Source organism: Trachypithecus francoisi, unplaced genomic scaffold, assembly GCF_009764315.1.
Source record: "Trachypithecus francoisi isolate TF-2019V2 unplaced genomic scaffold, Tfra_2.0 Lachesis_group8, whole genome shotgun sequence".
Classification (NCBI taxonomy): domain Eukaryota; kingdom Metazoa; phylum Chordata; class Mammalia; order Primates; family Cercopithecidae; genus Trachypithecus; species Trachypithecus francoisi.
Window position 1 is genome coordinate 38,729,999 of NW_022681473.1, and position 21,893 is coordinate 38,751,891.

Below are 21,893 nucleotides of genomic sequence, written 5' to 3' on the forward strand. Positions count from 1 at the left end.
ACTTGCCCTCTTGGTTACTGCGTTCTACCCTATAGTGTCTTCTTGACGTCCCTGGACCACACTAAGCTCATACCTGTCCCACTGTCATTGTTCTTGTTTTCACCTTTACCTGAAATCTTCTCAAGTCCCTCACTGGCCCACTTTTTCTCACTGTTCATCTCTGCTTATTTTCTCTAACGAAAACCCTTTCTTAACAACCCTAGATAAAATTGCTTCTACCCAGCTAATAGTTATATGACTTTAACCTGTTTTACTTTCTTATAGCACTTATCAGAGCCTAAAACAATTTTATTTAGTTGTTTTTCATTGTTTATTTCTCCTCCATTAAAATGTATAAGAGAAGACCTGATACGTATGGTTTACCTCTATATTCCCAAGGCCTAGGCCATTGCTTGAGAGTAGGCCCCCTATAGTTGTTGAATGAATTAAAATCATTCCAAAATCCATTACCCAGAGACTTTTTATTATTAAACGACTGATATCTACCAGAAAACCAAAGATTGTGCTAAGTTGTAATAAATTTAAAATCTGGATATTGTACTTCACCTACCTATTGTAGCTTCCCAGAAGGACATTGTCAGGCAAATAGATTTGGCATATTAGATCCATGGCACTATTTAATTTCTTCAATTTACAAATGTCAGTGTTGACTAATTTAGTGTATTCAGATGGCAAAGTAATATTCCTCTCACCTCCTATCCTGTCCTGCTGCTTTCTCAGGCATGGTACAGTTCAAAAGAAGAAAATGGTTTGCTTAGATGTTTTCTTTCCCTATTGCTCCAGACACATAATGGCCAGTGAAATGAGTCTGAAATTGGAAGGAGTGTAGAGGCCAGGGGAAGTATACCTGTTTATTAACTCCAGTTTGTGTTCATTATCATTGAAGCTAAAATGGAAAGCTCTTCTGGGAAGGTCAGAAAAACAAAACAAGGAATCCCTTTCCTACCCACTCACAGAACGCTGACAATTTAAGAGTCCAGATTTATAATCTGTCCTATATGTAGGTTTTTAGAACTTAACAACAACAACAAGAAAAATCCTACTGTTACTGCCAGCTGACATGGACTCTGTGTTTTTCTGAACAACCAGTCTCTCAAATGTCGGTGATAATTGATACCTCCATCATAAACTTCCACTTCTTTATCTTAACAGCAAGTAATTAAAGACAGGCTGATGATTCCACCACTAAATTCACTGGCCTGTCACAGGTGAAGTCAGCGTTGCCAGCCACCCTTCTTTTATGCCTCTCCCCTCTACCCTGCTTCCTCACTTAGCCTCCTGGCCTAGCAGACATTCTGATTTCCCACAGAAAGGAGTGTTATTATCTGCTTCTCAGAATAATCTGATTAATTTTTTGACATTAGTCTACCCACTACAGTGTGAACAACCCATAATATACCTGGAGAAGAATGTAGAAGAGAAATTAAATCCACAGAAGATCCTCATGATGCTCTTTGGAGGTTAGCATTTTCTACTATTTGACAAAGTTCTCCATTGGTTTCAATAGCCAAGCGAAGAGGAACTTAGAATTTAAAGAAAATAAATGTGAGTTTCAACTCCTCTGCTATTAATTCCAGTTTGATATTTGACGATGGCACTTACATTTTTTTTCAGGGCTCTTTTCACGCCTAGTAGGTGGTTTCTAACTAACAGGCTAATTGAGAAACTATAAATTAGTGGTTAAGAACAAAGGCTCTGGATTTATAACCTGGATTTGAATCTGCCTGGGTTTAAATCCTGGTTTCACCAATTATTAACTGTGTGACTTTGGGTAAGTTGCTTAGAGTCTCTGTGCCTTTGTTTCCTTACCTGTAAATGAGTGACATTATAATAGTACTTATCATATATTTTTGTTGTGAACATTAACAGGATACTGGTGAAGATCACAGACTCTGGAACTAGAGTGCCTGAATTTAATGTCTGTTTCTATTGCTTAATGATTGTATGACCTTCATAAATCACTTGACCTCTCTGTGCTTCACTTCCTCTATCTAGAAAATGGAGATTCTATCTGCATCACTGGGGTGTTATAAATAGTAAATGAATCAATAAACAGATGTGAGGTACTTAGACCACTGATTGGCACATGGTAAGCATTCAATGCATGTTGGCCATCATTATTTGGAGGACTAAATTAAATACAGCATTCAAAGGTCATAGCATATTTACTAATTGTGTATTACATATTGGGCTAGGAACATGCAATAATGTTCAGAACAGACTGGGCTCTGCTCTGGTGGTGCAGATAGTCAAGTCTAACAGAATATATTAGTCATTCTATCAATTCTGCTTTCTCCTGCCCCACAGTTTCTGACTTGGTAGAAAAGCATATCAAATATCCATGAACCTAATTTTACTGACAATAACTAGTGACACAATAATTGGGCAGGTAAAGGCAAAATCTTGTGCTTCCATTTATTTATAACACTTTGTTAGTTTATAAACTCCTTCCTGCAGAAATCTGAATGTCTGTTGGCCCAGAGTTCAAGAAAGAAAACAGATTAAGCAGAGAGTCTTTAGAAGGTTCTGGTGCAAAGCTAACGACTCTAAAAAGGTAGTCTGGAGCTAAGCCCTGTTTGTTTTAACATTCCAAGAGCTTCTGTACCATCCAGTAACAATAAATATCAGCAAATGAACAGAAAGAACCCCTGCATTTGAGGAGCTTTGTGTCTATCTTGTATGGAGACCAAAGCCCACCCGCATTGCCAGTTACTGAGTGGCGTGTCAACAGCCATATCGCCATCTTCTGGGAGCTTGTTAGAAATGCAGACACTCAGGCTTTGCCCTAGATGTAATGAACTTAACTGTATTTTAACAAGATCCCAAGGCAATTCCTATCACATGAAGGTTTGGGAAATGGATTATATGCTTACTATGCAATTACTATACAATTGGTCACATATTAAAATCACCACACATTAGAATCACGAGGGAACTTAAAAAATGATGAATGTCTGGGTTTCAACTAAAATAATTCGGACTTAACTGTATGCCTGAGCATCTGAAATTTAAACATTTTTCCAAAGTGATTTTGCTGTGCAGCCAGAATTCAGATCCCTGAGCTAAATATTGACAATCCCCAGGCCTTTTTATCAAAATATAACTATTTCATGTGCTCTAAATGAAATAAATGTTAAGGTATACTGAATACAAATCTTTTGTGGTTAAGAAAGTTCTCCCCTACCCTTTGATTATTTCACATGCTGTTTTCAGAGCCCTGTGAACTATTTCTCCCGTTGTCATTTCAGGATTTGGAGTGCTGACCTGCTTATTTTCCTATGGAAGACAATAACCTGATTCCCTGTAGGTTGAGCTAACGACCATCTGTTATGATGGGACAATGCTGATTCAAAAAGTGCCGCTTTATCTGATGTCAGGAGGCAGCGCATGAAATCCGAGGGCCTTTAATAGCTCACAACACCTTGTGTGTAAGATCCCCAGGGGAAAGGCAACCCCAAATTAGAAACACGTTTCACTGGAAGGGCACTCACTCACTGATACCTTAGGGACTCCACTTTGAGGGATGCCTTTATCATTCATACCTTTCCATGGCATGAATGGAAACCTACGGAATGCTGCTTCTGTCCTCATGCATTTCATGAGTCAGCACATGACAAAAGGAAGGGACACCCAGGTCAGCCCCATCATTGTATCTGAAATCAACGCTTCGAATATAATTGGAATGATTACATATGATTCTACATGTTAAGTGATTAGCACAGCAACTGGTGCCCAGCCGGTTGCTATTGTTATTGTTGTTGTTGTCATTAGGATTATGCTTATGCTTATTTTGTGTTATTTATTAAATGAATATACTTATCTCATATGACTCCAAGTGCTCCTAAAACTCCCCATGGGTGACAAAATTTGTCTCCCATAATATATGGCTTTATAACAAACAGAGATTCAGGGACCATGTTTATAAGATAATCTTTAATTGTTCTGAAATATTTATTAAATATTTATTTAAAATAAGAGTAAGAATGCACAACAAATAAGACGGAACCAAAATAATTTTATAAATCGTAATATCAATGACATCTATCAAATTTTATACAACATGTCTTGCTTTATTTTTAGAGTCTTTTCCCATCACAGTTTAATTTAGATGCTTTTTGGCCATTATGCAAATTATGAGTTTCTTTTTCTTCCTGTATTTTCTTACTCTGAAGTTTTTGGTTAAGACATCAGGCTCTTTTACAAAATATGCATTACTATTTTCTAAAAGATAACAAAGTGAACTTTATTAAGATTAAGTTTGTGGGTGACCAGTAAATACTAACCTTACCGTAAAAAAAAAAAAAAAAAAAAAAATTGTACACAGTAAATAAACCACATAGTGGAAGCTCCCCCTGGTGGAGATTCTGAAGTAAAGGCGGCTCTAACAAAACACTACATTTGTAGGCTTGATTCAAATATATTTAGAGATCAGCGATGCCAAATATCCACAAACTTAAAAGGAAGTAAGACGTGTATTCAAAATGTGCATTTTTTTTTTTTTTTCTTTTGAGACGGAGTCTCGCTCTGTCGCCCAGGCTGGAGTGCAGTGGAGTGATCTTGGCTCACTGCAAGCTCCACCTCCCGAGTTTACGCCATTCTCCTGCCTCAGCCTCCGGAGTGGCTGGAACTACAGGCGCCCACCACCAAACCCGGCTAATTTTTTTGTATTGTTTTTTTTTTAGTAGAGACGGGGTTTCACTGTGTTAGCCAGGATGGTCTGGAGCTCCTGACCTCATGATCCGCCCGCCTTGGCCTCCCAAAGTGCTGGGATTACAGGCGTGAGCCACAGCGCCCGGCCCAAAATGTGCATTTCTTAAAGCAATAAATCCAGGAAACTATTGATTTAGATTCTTCCACTTCTGAATTGAGACACCCGCGGGAAGTTAATGAAGCTGTCTCATTCTCTGATTTCGTAAACATATAATGAGTACAAAAACACTCAGCTTAGAGTTGCTGTAAGGATTAAATAAAATCTATTCCCCACTTCCAGTTTATCTCCACATCAGTAAAAGTCTGCAGCATACAGGAATCAAATTTGAATCCTCTTTCTCCTTTACTTTGCCTCCCGTTCAATCCATCAGGAATTCGTGTTTTATTCTATGCCACTCCACTCCATATTGGCACCCAATCATCTGGCCCAAACCACCATCACCTCTTGCCTGTTTTATTAGAATAGGTCCAAGCTGCCCTCTCTGCTTCCTTCTCGTCTCCATTAGCTTCATGCTGCATGCAGTAGACTGAATGAAAGCTGTGTCATGTCAGCCTCGGGTCCAACTCTTTAATTGTTTCCCACTGCACTTAGAGCACTTCTGGCCCTGTCCTTCAAGGCCTGCAGTTATCTGGGAGCTGCTCCTGCTTCCCTCCTCAGGCCATACCATCCACCTACACACCCACCCCAGCACAGTTCCCCGACATGGGTCAAATACTGCAAGTCTCAGGACTCCTAACTGCTTTTCTCGTTTTTCATGTGTCTAGTTCTGGTGCATCTTGCAGGTGTCAGCTTAAATAACCTTTACAGATTTCCCTATCTAAATTTGGTCTCCTACCTCTCAGTTTTCCTTTTCATGGTATCCCATTGGTTTCCATCAGGGCATTCGTTACAATTTGCAGTTAGATGTTTGCTGGCTTATTTTCTGTCTCCTCCATTAGAATTTAAGGCATCAAGTCTGTCTTGTTAACCATTAGATTTCTAGTACCCTGGTAAGTTGGTGTTTTAAAGTCTCGATTGAATAGCTACATAGATTGATTCATTTTTATAAAATTACTCGGCACACATTGGCCTGAGAAATCTCACTAAGTGACAATCCTTTTCTCTTTCCAGCAAAGTATGTGCTCTATGAGGTCTCAGTTCTGTTCGTGATTATGAGCTACTCTTCATGTTATACTGATTGTGAAATGTTTTACATAATTAACTAACAATGTGGTTTGTCTTCCCAGGCTTGGAGAACAGATTTACACTGAAGCAAATAAACCAAAAGCCTGGAGTCACTCGTTTCCCCTGGACCTTCTAAGAACAAAGGAAAAATGCTCTCTCTCTCTCTCTCTCTCTCTATATATATATATACACACACACACACACACATATGATTATTTGTTTATTTTGGTAAGATATGATTATGCTAACGGACTGGTGAATGTGACATTAATTCAAAGAGGATTAGAGAGTAGCTCCCACACAAGAAAATGTGACATGCAATAGCATCATATACCTTATATAAGAAAGGAAATTGAAAGAAGACTTTCCATATTTGACAGTAATCTGAAAAATGTATATGGCAATACTAATAAGTTATGAAGCAAAACAAAAATTTAAAAAGTATAATGCAAAATAGTTCATCAACCGTTTTAGATGAAGCAATGATTTGTCTTTCAATTTTTTTCTGTAGAAAATATTATTAAAATGCATTTGAATAAAGACTCAAAGAATAGTCTAAATGTAAGAAAAATAATTATAGAATTGTGATAGGCAGTTACTAAGACACATACCTCATATTATCTTTCTGGATTTTGTGAGTGATGTTTGTGGGTTTTATGGCCATTGACAAATATATAATTTCTTTTATTTCCTTACTCACTTTCTAATTCAAAATTTATAATTTTGTATTCTTTTTATTCAAAAATTTCCCCAAATTTAAGACTACTGAGGTTTCATGAAACCTGAATCTTCTCTGATGCTTGCTGAGATGATACAGACTAAGTATTGTTTTCAACTGGATGCACTGGAGATATATTCTTGTTTTTGTTTTCTTTTTAGTCATGTTAATTCGTTTTTTTAAAAATGACACAAAGTGGCCTACACAATTCCAACAGTAGTGGATTCAATTTCAATTTCTTAATTAAAAAATATATATTATCTTTTACAGAAAGGAGTAAATACACATAGTAATATTTTTCAAAGCCAAGAAGAAATGGAATAAAAGAAAATACTATTGGAAAAAGATCAATCTAAAAGTTAAATTAATATGCAGAATGCAGTCTATGACTTCACCTAATTTTATTAGAAGTTCATAAAAGTTTATGTCTGAGTTTCCTAACAACCAACAATAAGAGATAAATTCAGACACATGAATCAGATAATCTATTACAGAAAAAAAAAAACCCCAAAAATTGAAAACCTGTTTGTGTATGAAAAGCACAGTTCAGATTTATTTCTGGACTTTAGATATATGCTTTTCTTTGGTAGCTGATGCAGAAAACACTCCATCATGATATGAACAGCATCATCAACTACATTTTCAAGTAAAAACAATGAGTTTCAAAAATTTTTGTCTAACACCCTCTGAAGCAGGCTAATGGTGTAAGTAAAATTTAGGAAAAACAAGCTCTATCGACAGCCCAAATAATGTACCCTCAAGCCCTGCTTCACAGGTCCCTGCTGCTAGTATTCCAAGAAGAGTGTGTCGATGCAAAGTACTGGTTTTCAAGTTTTTGCTTTGGCCTGGGAGAATATGAATTGTGACTAATCCACATGGTTGTATAGATGAACTACATGTCTTCATATGCACATGTGCTGGGTTGGGGCAAAAATATTCCAAAAGAGATGAGGAGCTTCATGAAGACATTTGCCTGAATGTCTTCAAACTTAACTTGCTGTAGTTGCAGAAGGACAATGGGTAAAGATATGTCTCTTAAAGCAGTACTTTCAGGAATTTATCAGCATATAACCAAGGTCTTAGGCTTTAGAATTTTATATAATCTTTAAATAAGCATAAATATTTCATGCTTTCTTGACAAAATATTTTTATTTAATTGCACCTGTACCTGTTAGAGTGTACAAATAAGAATAACAATGTTTTGCCGACTCCTATTTCCCCAAGTGAAAATTCCTAGGGTGGGTCAACATTTATTTTGCATAATTAACTCAGATGAGAAGAACTTTGTTTGCTGATTTTAGTTTGAACTTTGTTTGCTGATTTTAGTTTAAGTGTGAAGAGGAACCTCTCCCTCAAGTCATTGGAGGTGAAGTTTGGACAGGTTCTTAGCTAGTAAAAATTTAGGAGTAGGGTGCCTCTAGGCCTATCTCATTATTTTAGTCATAATTTTTCTATTCTCGTGGGGAGTTTAGAGTGGTTCAGAAATGCTCTTTCAAACATGAATGTGATTAGGAAATGATTATTTCCTTTTCATTCATTCAGTCATTCATTTCTTGAACAGAAATTGAGTGTCAACTATAGGATTAGATACATTAATACCAGAGATTCTGAAGCCACTATGACTGTCATTTATGATCTGTATGATCTTGGACAAATTACTTAGCCTTTCTATATCTTTATTTCTTCATCTGCAGAGTAAAGACATTAATGTTAATTATTTCACAGGGTTATAACAAGAATTAAATGAGATACTACATGTGAAGCACTTTCAATGGTGTTCGGTATCTAGTAAAGTACTGGCACATCTACTATGTGCCAATGCAGGGGATAAAATAATGATAGAGACAGACATTATTCATGTTCTTACTGATTTTCGCAGCCATGAGAATGAGCTTGTCAGATCTCCTACACCCAGGAGTGTGCATGACCAGCTTCCCAATTGCTGTGCTGTAAAATCTATTACTGCTTTTGTGCGGAGGCCTTATGGCTGCTCCCTGTCAATAACCAAGTATAGCAGGAATACTAAGGTGGCACCATTCCTGGGAGACAGGGAACTCTTCTAACAGGTGACTGATTTTAGAACAAATTGGTGCTTACTCGGTGTGATGGTAAATATTGAATGTCAACTTGATTGGATTGAAGGATGCAAAGTATTGTTCCTGAGTGTGTCTGTGAGGGTGTTGCCAAAGGAGATTCACATTTGAGTCAGTGGACTGGGAAAGGCAGACCTCCCACCTCCCAATCTGGGTGGGCACCATCAAATCAGCTGCCAGTGTGGCCAGAATAAAAGCAGGCAGAAAAACGTGAGAAGACTAGACTTGTTTCGTGTTTCTTCCTACATGTTTCGCCGTGCTAGATGCTTCCTGCCCTCAAACATCAGAGTCCAAGTTCTTCAGCTTTGGGACTCGGACTGGCTTCCTTGCTCTTCAGCTTGTAAATGGTCTACTGTGGGACCTCACCTTGTGATCGTGGGAGTCAATACTCCTTAATAAACTCCCCTTTATATATACATCTATCCCATTAGTTCCATCCCTCTAGAGAACCCTAATACACTAGGATTTAGGGATGGTAAAGACTAGTGGGGTAGATGTGATAATAAAAAGAGGTGACACAAGAAAACTCTTTGTGGTGATGTAATAGTCCTTTATCTCGAATTCAGTAGTAGTCGCACAACTCTGCACATGTGGTAAAATGACATGAACTATACACACATATTGCACGAATGCCATTGTCCTGGTTTTGAAATTATACTATGGTTGTGAAAGAGTTAACAATTGGAGAAGATCATCATCAATAATGGTAGCATAAGAACCCTGGAAAACTCTTTTTCATTAAAGCAATGAGACAACTGACAAGCATCATCAGTGTCATTTTTTTTTTTTTTTCAGAAATCTGGAAATGAACCAAAGATTTACACTAATCCAGGGAGAGTTATTGAAGAAAAATGGCTTAATTCATTAATAAATGCAAGTATTTATTTTACATTTTGACTTATTCTATTCCCATCCTATTCTAATTAGCTCTGTAGTAATCTTAAAACAGCCTACAATCACAGTGAAAATAAAGAGTCTTGAAGTTGCTGGATGGACACAGAATGAGTTTGGGACCCCTTTAAAGCCTCATTCCCAGTTGTCACCATTTATCTGGTTTTCTGGTTCCCTGGGAGACCCTACTTGCAAGTCTATCTTGACTTGACTTGAACCAGTGCTCACAGAAATTTGCAAAAAGACAAATGATGTTAAATATCTTTCCATGTGCTTCTTGCCTATTTGTACACTTCCTTGGAGAAATATCTATTCAAGTCCTTTGCCCCTTTTTAATAGGGTTACTTGTCTTTTTGTTGTTGAATTGTAGGAATTCTTTATTCTGCATATGAAATCTTTTTCATATACATGATTTGCAAAGTTCCTTACAATTATGTACCCATAGGACAATCTTTCATTTCATGGACTTGAAGACAACAGCAATAGCAAAGCAATTCAAAGAGGCAGAAATATGTTAAGGATTCTATTTGTATGCACTATTTGTGTTGGAATATTATTTCTAATATTATAAAATAATAAATTTAACTTAGGTAAAGTTGTGAAGAATGTTCAACTTCTCTGTTTCTAGACCTGATCTCTTAAAACTTGAAGGGAACTAGTTGAGATAGGGATCCATAAGAAAAAAGCTTCACAGACTCTAGGGAAGAAACATTCATTTTCTCTCTCCTGGATTATTGGGATGGTCACCAGACATTCTTTCTTGCCTCTAGTCTCTCTCACATTCAGTCTATCCTGCATACAAAATTGCCTCTTTTCAGGACACTGGAACTTCCCTGACCTTACCATTGAAAGCCATGTAGGGTGATCTGTAAGTACTGGAGCATAAAGATAGAAAGGTAAAGATGTCCACATAGCAACTTCTATTATAAAAGAATCATAGTATACAAATCCCAAGATACAACACACATACTCACACACACATACACACACACAGACATTAAGTCTAGTTTAGCTTCCCTCAGAAGAAGACTGAGACAAAATTTCAAATACAAATAATGTGCTTAAGTTGTGCAGAGAATACCAATAGCCAGTTGGGAAGGTGATAGAGGAAAGACAGATAATAGAGTATATTAACCTGAAATTTAGGAAATTTAGTACTGTTTGTATTTGAAGTTTTATCCACTGTAGAATTTTGAAACAGCAGTGCAAAATATAATGTCTTAAAATTAGTACACTTGAGGTTCAAATTGGTCATGATTTGTGCCAACTCTAGAGAGCCATCTATTGGTTGCTCCCAACTTGAGTCCAGGTAAGTGAGAACAAACAGTCAACAGTAAGTCCTGAGGGGTACATATGACTCTGCACTCCATAAAAAATTTTAAAAACCCAGTCTTAATTAGATCACATTCTAAAATATTCTGTATTGAGTCATTACTTTATATTCTCAACACCACTAAAACCCCAATTTGTCTGCCTCTCTGATCCATTATCGTAATACTGGTTTAATATGGTAGCAAGAGAGTGGTAGCAGTCCCATTCCTCACAATTTTCAAGATTAGTAGGTGGATGGAAAAATATGAGTCTCTCTTCAAGGAAAATGAGCAAGGGTCTTCATGTTGTTCATCCTAGAGTTAATTGCCAATGCCAGAAGAATGTGATGCTCTGATTAGCCAGATCTAAACAGCGCATCAGAATGACAGCAGAATTGAGTGAAGTCAACAGCACCAGAAGCACACGGGCGCACACAGAAGCAGAGAAAGAGAGTCTGGGAGTCGTTCCTAGATCGATAGGACCAAGAGTCTTTACTAAAATGATGGAGAGTGGATGCTGGGGTGTGAAAATGGCAGACACCACCAAAATGTCTTACAAGGAAACCAGATATTGAATTAAGCTCAGTGTATATCCACCCATTTATGCTTGGAAATGCAATGCATTTTCTTTATATATCAAACCCATCTTTTATTCATAAAGATGCCTTTACTGGGAATTTTTTAGATCACAGACAAATTAACATACCTTAAGAAGACTGTCCAAAACTCATAGTCCAGAGATGATGTAGTATGAAGTTCAAGGTACAAGTAGGAAAAAGAAAGAATCTGGAAAGTTTTACAGAAAGATGATGTTAAGCCAAGAAAAAATTATTATCTATTTGGACAAGTCTCCTAAAGAGAAAAGAAAGAAAAAGGAAAAAAGGCATTTCAAGCAGAAGGAACAGCCTATGTGAAAGCATGTAGTTATGAAAAGATATGACTTCTCTAGGTTAGTGCAGTTTGATTTGGCTAGCATCTCAGGATTCCAAATGAAGGAGCAGCAAAAAATTAAAAAAAGATTTTGGGAGCCAAATTGTGAAAGCTTTATTTACATTGTGTTAAGGATTTATACGTTAACTTATTGCCATTAGGATCCACTTAAGGATTCTTAATAAGGTTAGATGACAAGATGAGAATTCAGACATCCTGGGAATCAAAACAAATTCTTTAATATATATTGTGATCCATCTATGCTAAAGTTTAGATGTAGCATGGACAATTCTATCTTTTCCTTCAAAATTGTTTTATCCTTTATTTATATAATGAGAAATACATTGTTCAGCCTTTAAAAACACACACACACTCAATGCATTACTTACAACTGCTTATTTTTATTAAAATGTTACTCATTTAAGTTCATCAAAAATAGTTACTAAGAAAAAAAATCACATGAAGGACAATGTTATTTTGTGAAATAGGGAGATATCTACTTTTTTATGTGGATGGATTTATTTCTGACTTAAATTACCCCTGCCACCAAGTAAGTGAAGGTAGAACCAAATTCCTTCAGTGCGATATGAATGGTAGCCACTAGAGGGCAAGCTTACCGCGTGCTGTAATCAGATACCACACAGCTGCTTTAAATTAGATCACATTTAAGCAACTAAGGTGACCTCAGAGGAGGTTACAAGGAGCCCATTACTGCAAAGGAGAGGTCAGTCTCTCAAGTGACAGAGGTGAAATATCATTTGAGTCCCTTTGAAGTCACGCTGACCAATTATACCCATCAAAGCCCAAAAGTAATGAAAACCAGAGAGGTGAAGGATATCATTCTGATGGAGATGATCTTTAGAGGGAGGTAGGAGTAAGTTTAACCAACTTTGTTTTTATGTGACAGAGATGGGAGCATATTTCAAACGCATTGAATTGGCTTTGAAAGCGTGGTCTAACCTAGTGTATTCCTAACAGAAATAGAACAAAGTGGGTGGTGCTGTTTTAACTGAAAATCATGGCTAGTCTTCTGCTGAAGTATAACTCCTTAGGGAATATCCATTTTATGGAAGTTTATTCGTTTAGAAACGGATCCCTATTTGAACACAAGCATGACTATCCTAAGACAGCCTGTGTGCGGTTAGCCTCATTTCACTTAAAGTGTGGTGTTTTTTGGAAAGAGCAAATAGTTATACAAATACCAAATTTGCCTATAAAAATGAAGCCAGAGTTTCTCAAAGGGGGTCTGATGGGCTGCATGCTTCAGAGTCACCTGGGGATAGTTGCTAAAATTTTAATTCATGAGTTCTTTCCCAGATCTTCCTAATCAGAATTTTTAAGGTAGAATTTAGGCATATGCATTTTTCACAAGAGCCTTAGGTGATTCTTGTCATATGCAATGATATTTGAGGACAAATAAGTGTGATATCTTTTGGGATACCGATATGAAAAATGGGTGAGACACCTTGTCCAGTCTCCAAAGTGCAGCCAAGGGTTATCTGTTTGCTGATATGCAAATACACTTTCAGCAAGCAGGCAATGCCTCCCTTGTGCAGAACACCCATATTTGGCCGCAAACTCTAGTACACATTGTGTGTATATTACTGTATTTTAATCTTCCCCAAACCAGTGAAGATATTGTTATTCTGTTGAACAAATGACAGTGAATACCGCTTCAGAGAGGTTAAGTGACTCATTCAAAGTCACATATTTAGAAAGCAGCCAAATGAGAATTAAAAGCAAGATTATTTAATTAAAGTTCTTTAGCTAAAAAAGGAGACAAGAAAGGAAAATCTTCAAACATTTATATAGTTTCTTGTATTAATTCTCTCACTGCATATTAGTCCTTGGTTATTGGACTCAATGCCAAAAAGCACTTCAACACCACCTTGAAATCTGCTGCAGTAGAACATTCACCTTATGTCCTAAGATGTGACCTCCAGAGTTATGCAGGTGAAAAGCTAACCTCTGACCTACAGTATGACTTTGGAAAACAGCATTAACTCCTGCCTCGATCCTGAAAGGAGGAATGAGGACTTCCTCATGGTTTTTCCCTTTGGGGGAAAAAATCCATTTTAATGGATTGCTTTGAATTACAGATGTGTTTGTAGGATTGTATAAACTATGGACTTCAGTATTTAGTCAAAAGAAGGTCAGGCACCTCATGGCTACCAAAAATAAAGTGAATAAAAATCCTGAAAACATTATCGTAGCTTTTTTTTACATTTCTTTAAAGAATCATATTTCACTCTAGTGAGAGTGTAGCCATGAAATACTGTAGCATAAAAGTGAAATGTCTTTATTTTCTCTTCTTTTTAGTGGATTTGGCCATTGCTATTACATAAGAAAACATTTATCAGTAAATTCTATTTCATTTTAGCAGCATGAATCTAAATATGTCAGCTTAAGAACAAATCCAGATTCCATTTCTTTTATATATAATGCTGGTCTGCCCCACAAATAGGTGAATAAAGCAATAAAACACAAAAACGAACCCTTAAAATCAAAGAATTTACAGAAAATTCCTCTGAAATCAATGACAATATTGACAGAGGTAAAGATAAATGATAGCATTTTGAGGTAACCTTTTAAAATGTTTAACTAATGAAATTAGTATTTTATAAATAATAAATTAATATATATTTGTTTAAGGTAAAAATTATGTTTTCTTCTTTCTCTTCCCCTACGTTTCTCCTTCCTAACCATGCTCATGGTTTGCTGTGTTTCCTTTCATATCTATACAGATAAATCAATAGTTGAAGAAGGGTAAGTAGGTAAATTAAAAAATCTAAACAAAATTAAAAAATGGTATATCACTGAAGTACCTCTACTTACTTTATTTGAATTTTCATAGTTCCAAAGTGCAAAAGGATGTCCTAACCTAAAGCAAAAGTATGACAAAGTAACCAACAGATGACATTATGTGTCATTTGTATGTAGCCATTTTAGACTTATGAATTAATTGCTTTATGTTCAGAGTTTGGGAAAGTAGCATGTTCATAATATCACCATGTCAGTACCAAGGATTTACTTTCTCAGTGTCACACGAGGCAAAGTTATGCTGTGGTAATAACATATGACTCTAAAGTTCCAATGGATTTCAACAACAAAGGTCTTTTTCTCATTCACGTTATGTAGCAAACAGGAGTGGGTAGCTTCTGTGTTCTAGAATTATTTGTATTACTGAAAAATTAGGAACAACATAAACATACACACATAAGTTATGATGCATTTACATGGTGAAATATTATGAACCATTCACAAGCAGGTGATAGATGGAGCAAATTGTATTGTTAACATTGTATATATTTGTATGTTGTTAAAATTTGTATTATTTGTATGTTGGTAAATATTTTTGTATATTTGAATATTGTTTGTATATTTTATATTTGTATATTGTTAAAAAATATTCACTTATCCTCCTTACACATGTCAGATCTGTTGACGTCAAGCTTGACCAAAGAACTTAAACAGGGCAATAAAATGTGAGCAGAAGAGATTTTCACTCTCTGCCTCTTTTCAACTGAATCATCCACTGTCTATTTTTTTCTTCCCCTTGTGCCATGTCCCAGATGGTTTCTGTCCCATCAGTCTGTTCTCCTGATGGCTAATCATTTTGCCAGTGATGTGGAGAAAACTGAAAATAACATGATCACAGCTAATGTGAAGCTCAATATCATGAATTAGTAGGTTTTACATAGTATATGATTTGCTTTCCTTTAGTCTACATCCTTTTAGATGTCAGTTTGTTTTCTGGCACTGCTTCCTCCATGTCTTCTTCCTCATGATCTGGCCCTGGGTTGGAAGCCGTCATCTCCATCAAGTCATCTTCTGTTAACTCCTCTGGTGTGATGTCTATTCGGTTTTGAATTTCTCCAAGATTTACATCTTGAAATCCTTCACCTTCCCCCTATTTGTGTGTGTGTGTGTGTGTGTGTGTGTGCTATATCCACAATCTCTTTCATGATTTCTTTGAGTTGTTCTGTCATAAATCCTGTGAAGGCATGCAAAACATCCGTGCTCAGTTTTCTCTAACAGAAATTTATTGTTTGGGGCTTGATGGCTTTCACAGCTTGTCCTATAACAACGACAGCTCAATAGTGTAATCCTTCCAGACTTCCACAATGTTTTCTCTGTCTCAACTCCCTTTCATAGCATTGACAATTATTTCCATAGACTTACATGTGTAATGAGCCTTAAAGGTCTTTATAATCCCCTGATCTAGAGGCTGAAATCGAGACATTGTGTTTGAGGGCAAATAGACCATTTGGATGGCTTCAGTGCTGAACTCATGGGGTGTCTGGCTGGTCAGGGCATTGCACAATATCAAAAAAACTTTAAAAGGCAATCCCTTACTGACAAGGTACTTCCTGATTTTAAGAACAAAGCATTGATGGAACCAATCCGGAAAAAGGGTTCCTATTGTCCAGGCCTTCTTGTCGTACAACCAAAAGACTGGTAGCTGGTGCTTATTATTTTCCCTTCAGACACCGGAGTTAGCAGCTTTATATTTATAGGTATTTCATTAAGTATGCACAATACTTAATATTACACAATACTTAAATGTGAACATGTTTCCAAGGTGCTCAATAAATGAATTAGAAAGAGCTAGCACAATGCTAAGTATCAAGCATGTACCCTAATGTAGGTAGCAGGTAAGGGCAGATAAAGGCAGTCCTGATCACAAAGCAGGCTAGATTTATACAAAGCAGAGTTACCCTATCCTGTCCTGCTTTATATCCTGGTGTTTGTTTATCTTCCTTATTAGTAAATGTCCTTTGTGGCATCTTAATAGGACACTTTCATCTGCATTAAGAACCTGTGCAGGCAGATAGATACCCTTTCTCCTCAATTAGTTTTTTAATGGCGTCTGAGATCCTGTCTGCTGTCTTAAGCTGCTTCTCCTGATCTTGACATTTTTAAAGCCAAATCTTCTACAATTATCACACCATCCTTTGCTGGCATTAACTTCATCAGCTTCAGACGGTTCACCTCTCTTTTACTTTAAATTGTCATAAAATGACTTCATTTCTTTCTGGAATCATATTAGAGTCTATAGGTATGTCTTTCTTATACCACATCAGCAATCACACAAAGGCTGCATGTACACATTAAAAAAGGTATTTCACAAAAAATGCAAAGTTTTCATGTCTGCTTGGGACAAATTCACAAATTTCCTTTTCATTTTCTTAAAACAATGGTCCTTATGCTGGATTCATTTATTTTGAAATGGCAGGCAGTTGCAGACATCAATCTACGGTACATATCAAGCAATTCAACTTTTTCTTGTAATATCATGACTTTTCTTGGAGCTCTTCTAGCATCACTGTGGCACTGCACATGGATCCCATGTGTTATTCAAGGTTTATGGTATTGCAGTAAACATGACGAAAACTGTGCAAGAAACTGTGGGAGATCAGTTTTTACTAATAAACCATTTACTGGAGAGAGGAACGGCTCACTGGGAGACGATTAGCATCACATGGCATTTTCAATGGATACTCACAACACTTGATCTCACCACAGTGGCAGCAGGAACTGGCTATGGAGTTTTGTAAGGATTAAAAGATATAAATATCTAACTCAGAGTATATGCTCAATACTTAACATTGCTGCTAGCCCTTTCTAATTCATTTATCCAGCACCTTGGAAGCATGTTCATATTTAAGTATTGCATAATATTAAGTATGGAACATACTTAATGAAATACCTAAGTCAGAGAGTATTGCCCAGAAATTCTCAGATATAGAAATTACTGTCCTAGGCTGAAAGAATATTGACTCTTAAATAATTTTAGAAGAAAACCACCATAAAATTGAACAGCAAAGTCTTAAAGCAACATTGTAAAATAATCTTAAGTTTATAGTGTTCATAAAAATCAACTAAATTTCTTTTTCAAGTAGTGACATTATACCTCTAAATTATTAATTATACAAGAAATAAAAACAGGACAGTAAGACAATGAAGGGTGATAAAATGTGTAGAAAGAGCTTAAATAAAATAAATACGAATGATAAGCAATCACAGTTAAATAGATGTTTTCCTGGATAATATTCATAAAATCATGTTTTCTGTTATGTAATTGACACTCCTGAATATTTAATAATATCTTTTTGACTATGATTTTCCTTCAGTAGAGGATATTTAGACATATACACACATTCTATGCCCTATATCAGGACTCCTGTGGCTTTCAGCCATGTGCCAGCAGGGGCAAGTTTACCTCTCATAACTTGTATCTATTTCAAATTAGATAGGAAGTAGAAAAAAAATGCCACCTATTGGTCTCAGCCTAGCTCATGTGAATTCCACTTATGTAACACGTTTCTCACTGGAATCACTAAAACAGCATCTTAAATGCTTGCTCTTTCTACATTCTCATTCTCTTGAAAATGATCTCTCACTGTTTTAGAATTATCTTTTAAGAACTGCAATCTTGTCACTAACGAAATTAAATCTAGGCCCTTAGCTTGTTATATTCGTCCCTCCAAGATCTGGTTCCTGGCCAACTGTCCCAGCTTTTCTTTTGCCCCTTCCTGCCTCCTGCCTTCTACCACTCTCTTCAGTACATACTCCAGCTGAGTTGAATTAATAGGAGTGTCCTGAACATGTCTTTCCCAGAGACTTCTTTTATCCTCCAACTGATGCTATATTTTTCATGATTCACCTCAAATATTCTAAGTCTGCTCTGACCATTTTCGTTTGCATATGCCCCCTATGTGTACAAAGTATCCTTTTCATATGTCAAGGAGAATATTCAAGGAGATTATAGTGTAGCTGCCTACCCCAGTAGATTATAAACCCTTGGAGGAAAGGTCTGTATTTTTCTCATTTCCTGTATTCAAATATAGCTTATTCTTAGCCAATAGAGAATTCCCAATAATCATTGAACGAATAAATGAATTCGTAATATATTTCTAAAGGAACTAATTTCTGAGCTCCTATTTCCTGGCTGCTTTGAGATTGATGGGAGTGAGAATGTTAAGAAAATACCTCCTCAACGTAAGCACTAAAGAATGAGGAAGTGTTTAAATTTAAAAAGAGAGAGATTTTGAGCACAGAATAAAAGTATGTACACAACCAAAATGTGTAAGTATCACAGATTCCAGGAGAAGAGAGTTTATCACTGTAACTGAAGTAGAAGATTTGGGCTAATCGTAGGTGATTCCGTTAGATTTTTTCACTAGAGTAATTTTAGGAGATTGTTTTCACCACCCTCCCCCATCCCCGATCAAGAAGTTTAAATATTATCTTTAGGACATTTAGGAGTTGTTAAATCATTCGGCAAAAGTGAATGATCTGATAAAAGATTAATATTCCAGTGTACGTAGTGGAGAGGGTCTAGAACAGGGTTGCTAATCATGGAAGAGAAGCAGGTAATATATTTGCAAACCCAAAAGAAAAATGAAAGCTGAACATTTTAAAAATATTTACAATGTATTTGAACTGCCTGTCATTTTCTGGCAAGATCAGCATGATGATAGTTTGGGTTCTGAGGCTTCTGTCCTTGGTCTTTAGATGACTGTCTTCTCCCTGTGTCTTCACATGATCTGTTCTCCGTGTGTGTTTGTGTCCTGATCTCTTCTTAGAAGGATATCAGTCATGTTTGATTAGGGCCCATGCTAATTACCTCCTTTTAATTACCCCTTAAAGACCCTATCTTCAAATATGGTCACATTGAGAGGTACTGGGGATTAGGATTTCAATATGTGAATTTTTTGGCAGGGTGGGTGTGAGGCACAATTTAGCTCATAACTGTCAAAATGGAAAAGGTAGCAGAGCGTGAATGTGAATCCAGTCATCTGACTCCAGACTCCATGCCTCCTTAGGATCACACCTTCTGCCTCCACGCAGTGCGGCACCGGATGATGACTGAGAGGAGCCAGAGCACTGAGCTGCAGAGAACTGAGCTGCCAGGTGCTAGAGAAGCCAATTAAGACAGCAGGTCAAAATGAAGGAATCAGTCAAGGCTTTAATCACTTACTGCCGAAGGATAAGCAACAGGCTGAATTGGAGAAGGCGCTGGCTCCGGATTCCACATTTTCCCCCATGGAATAACACTGGTCTAGGACCAGCTGGATTGGCATAGATTTGGGCGTTACCTCACCGCTGAGAGAGCCCCAAGAGAGATGGGAAAAGTAAGGGGGAGAGGGGCTAACGGCAGAAAACTGCTCCGTACTCAGAGTGAAGAAAACGTGCCTTCCACGCCTCCCCGTTCCACACCCTCCAACAAGGAGACTTTGGCAGAGGTGCCAGAAGAAGTCCTGCCTGACAGGTGAGTGCCAAAGGCCCCTGATAAAGAGGCCACTGAGTAGAGCTGCCTGTTCTGGAAATGCGGATTATGTGTAAATGCTTGGCCAGTATGGAGGGTGGAGGCAGCTGAGTCCTGAAGTGTATTATTGACTGTACACCGAGTCTTGTTTGTGAGCGCCGTTTCCTCTGATGAATCTTGTGAGGTATAGCCTCTTGTAATTGCTTCTGGTTGGGCCTGGGTGATCACAAATAGGTTATGGCCAGAAACCAGATTCCTCAATAACTGAATGTTTCTGAGTTGAGGGAACCTCCCCTAAGACTCTGAGTCTGTGAGTTTCAGGGAATGTCATAGTTATACATGTGGAGTGATTTTTTTTTCCTTGAGGTGCTTTCAACAGGTCACGATGTCTGTTTTGTCTTCATTACATTCTTCCAGTGGCTTGTTCTTACTGCCTTCTAGGTCTGTTAAGCCTGTACGGTGTTGCATGGGACAATTAAGAAAACTATGTTGTCAGTGAAATCATTTAGGCTAGAAACCTGCTCAGCTGAATGCAGCTCAGCCGTTGCGGTCGTACTGACCTAGAACTAGGAGAGTTGTAACTTCTTTGGCAGATATCAGAGATGGTAAACATGGCCTTCAGAGCCCAGCACTGGCAATCTCCTCTTAATTTAAATGATGCTTTGAAAAGCCAGTAAGTTAGTGTTACATACACGTGTAAAAGCTGATGCCTTTGGCTCACCCCTTCAGAAGATACTTTTTTTTTTTTTTTTCAAGTAAAAGAGGCCTTTGACATTCCCTTATCCTACGTTTCTGCCTTTGCCTAACAAAAACTTTGTATGCCAGAGGGATCAAACCCCCGAGTGGCTGTATTCTTGGAATCATCATCGGGGTTTTCTTTACACTCATTCGTACAATGCTAACAACAGTCACATTGAGAGATACTGTCATCTCCATTTTGTAGGTGTTAAAAATGCCAAAGACTGGATATTGATACCATTGATCCCATTAGAATATAAATTGAATAAACTTAGACTTTCTTTGGAACAAGCTCTACCTGGTTTCAAATAACAGTTTTAAGATTATGCATTGCTTTATGACCTTGAAACAAATATTGAAATGACTATTTATTCATGCATTTATATTTGGTGGTGCTTCAGGCAGTGCTTGACACGTAATACTCAGTAAATGCTGATTTTCTTATAGTTCTTTCCTGACCAGTATATGTGATATGGAATTAGGTATTTTCTTAACTCCGCAGTGATTCCTGTTGATCTTATTAGTGCCATGTTTTTAAATTTTGCTCTTAGTTATTCACAGATTACTTTAGGATTTTAAAAGAGTTTCTTTGCTAAATTTTTATTTTAGCATATGATTCAACATTTACATGCCAAGATATCAGAAGGAAAGAAAAAAATGAGACAAAAGAAAGTTATAAAATTTTGTAGAGAGAATTAGGGCAGGCGGAAGCTTTTAACCTCAGGACTTTTCCCCAGTGGACACAGCAAGGGGAATATTATGTGAATAAGTGCACAAGATTATTTTGAGGAGCATTAAGAAAAGCAAGAAAATTGGCAAATTTAACTGCACAACAAATCTAACTTAGCTAATGCTGAATTTGAAAAGAGATGTTGAGTCTCTACTTTTAAAAGAGGAAAACATTATGGAATGATTGTAATTGTCCTCAATAAATGTTTCACACTCTCTTAGCTGATGGTGATATTTTTAAAGTCACTGATAAAAATAAGAGCAAAGGAATTTTTGCATAGTTACCCACTGAACCAAAAATGAAATAATGCAAATTGATAAAGCAGATATTTTTTAA

At 37.0% G+C, this 21,893-nt stretch overlaps 1 long non-coding RNA gene across 1 annotated transcript; it reads left to right on the forward strand.

The window, feature by feature from the left end:
• Positions 1-1,412: 1,412 nt before the first annotated feature.
• Positions 1,413-3,934, forward strand: LOC117080377. Its single transcript, XR_004435808.1, has 3 exons — positions 1,413-1,460; positions 1,870-2,089; positions 3,249-3,934. It is a non-coding gene; the product is annotated as an uncharacterized LOC117080377 (long non-coding RNA).
• The last annotated feature ends 17,959 nt before the right edge of the window (positions 3,935-21,893 follow it).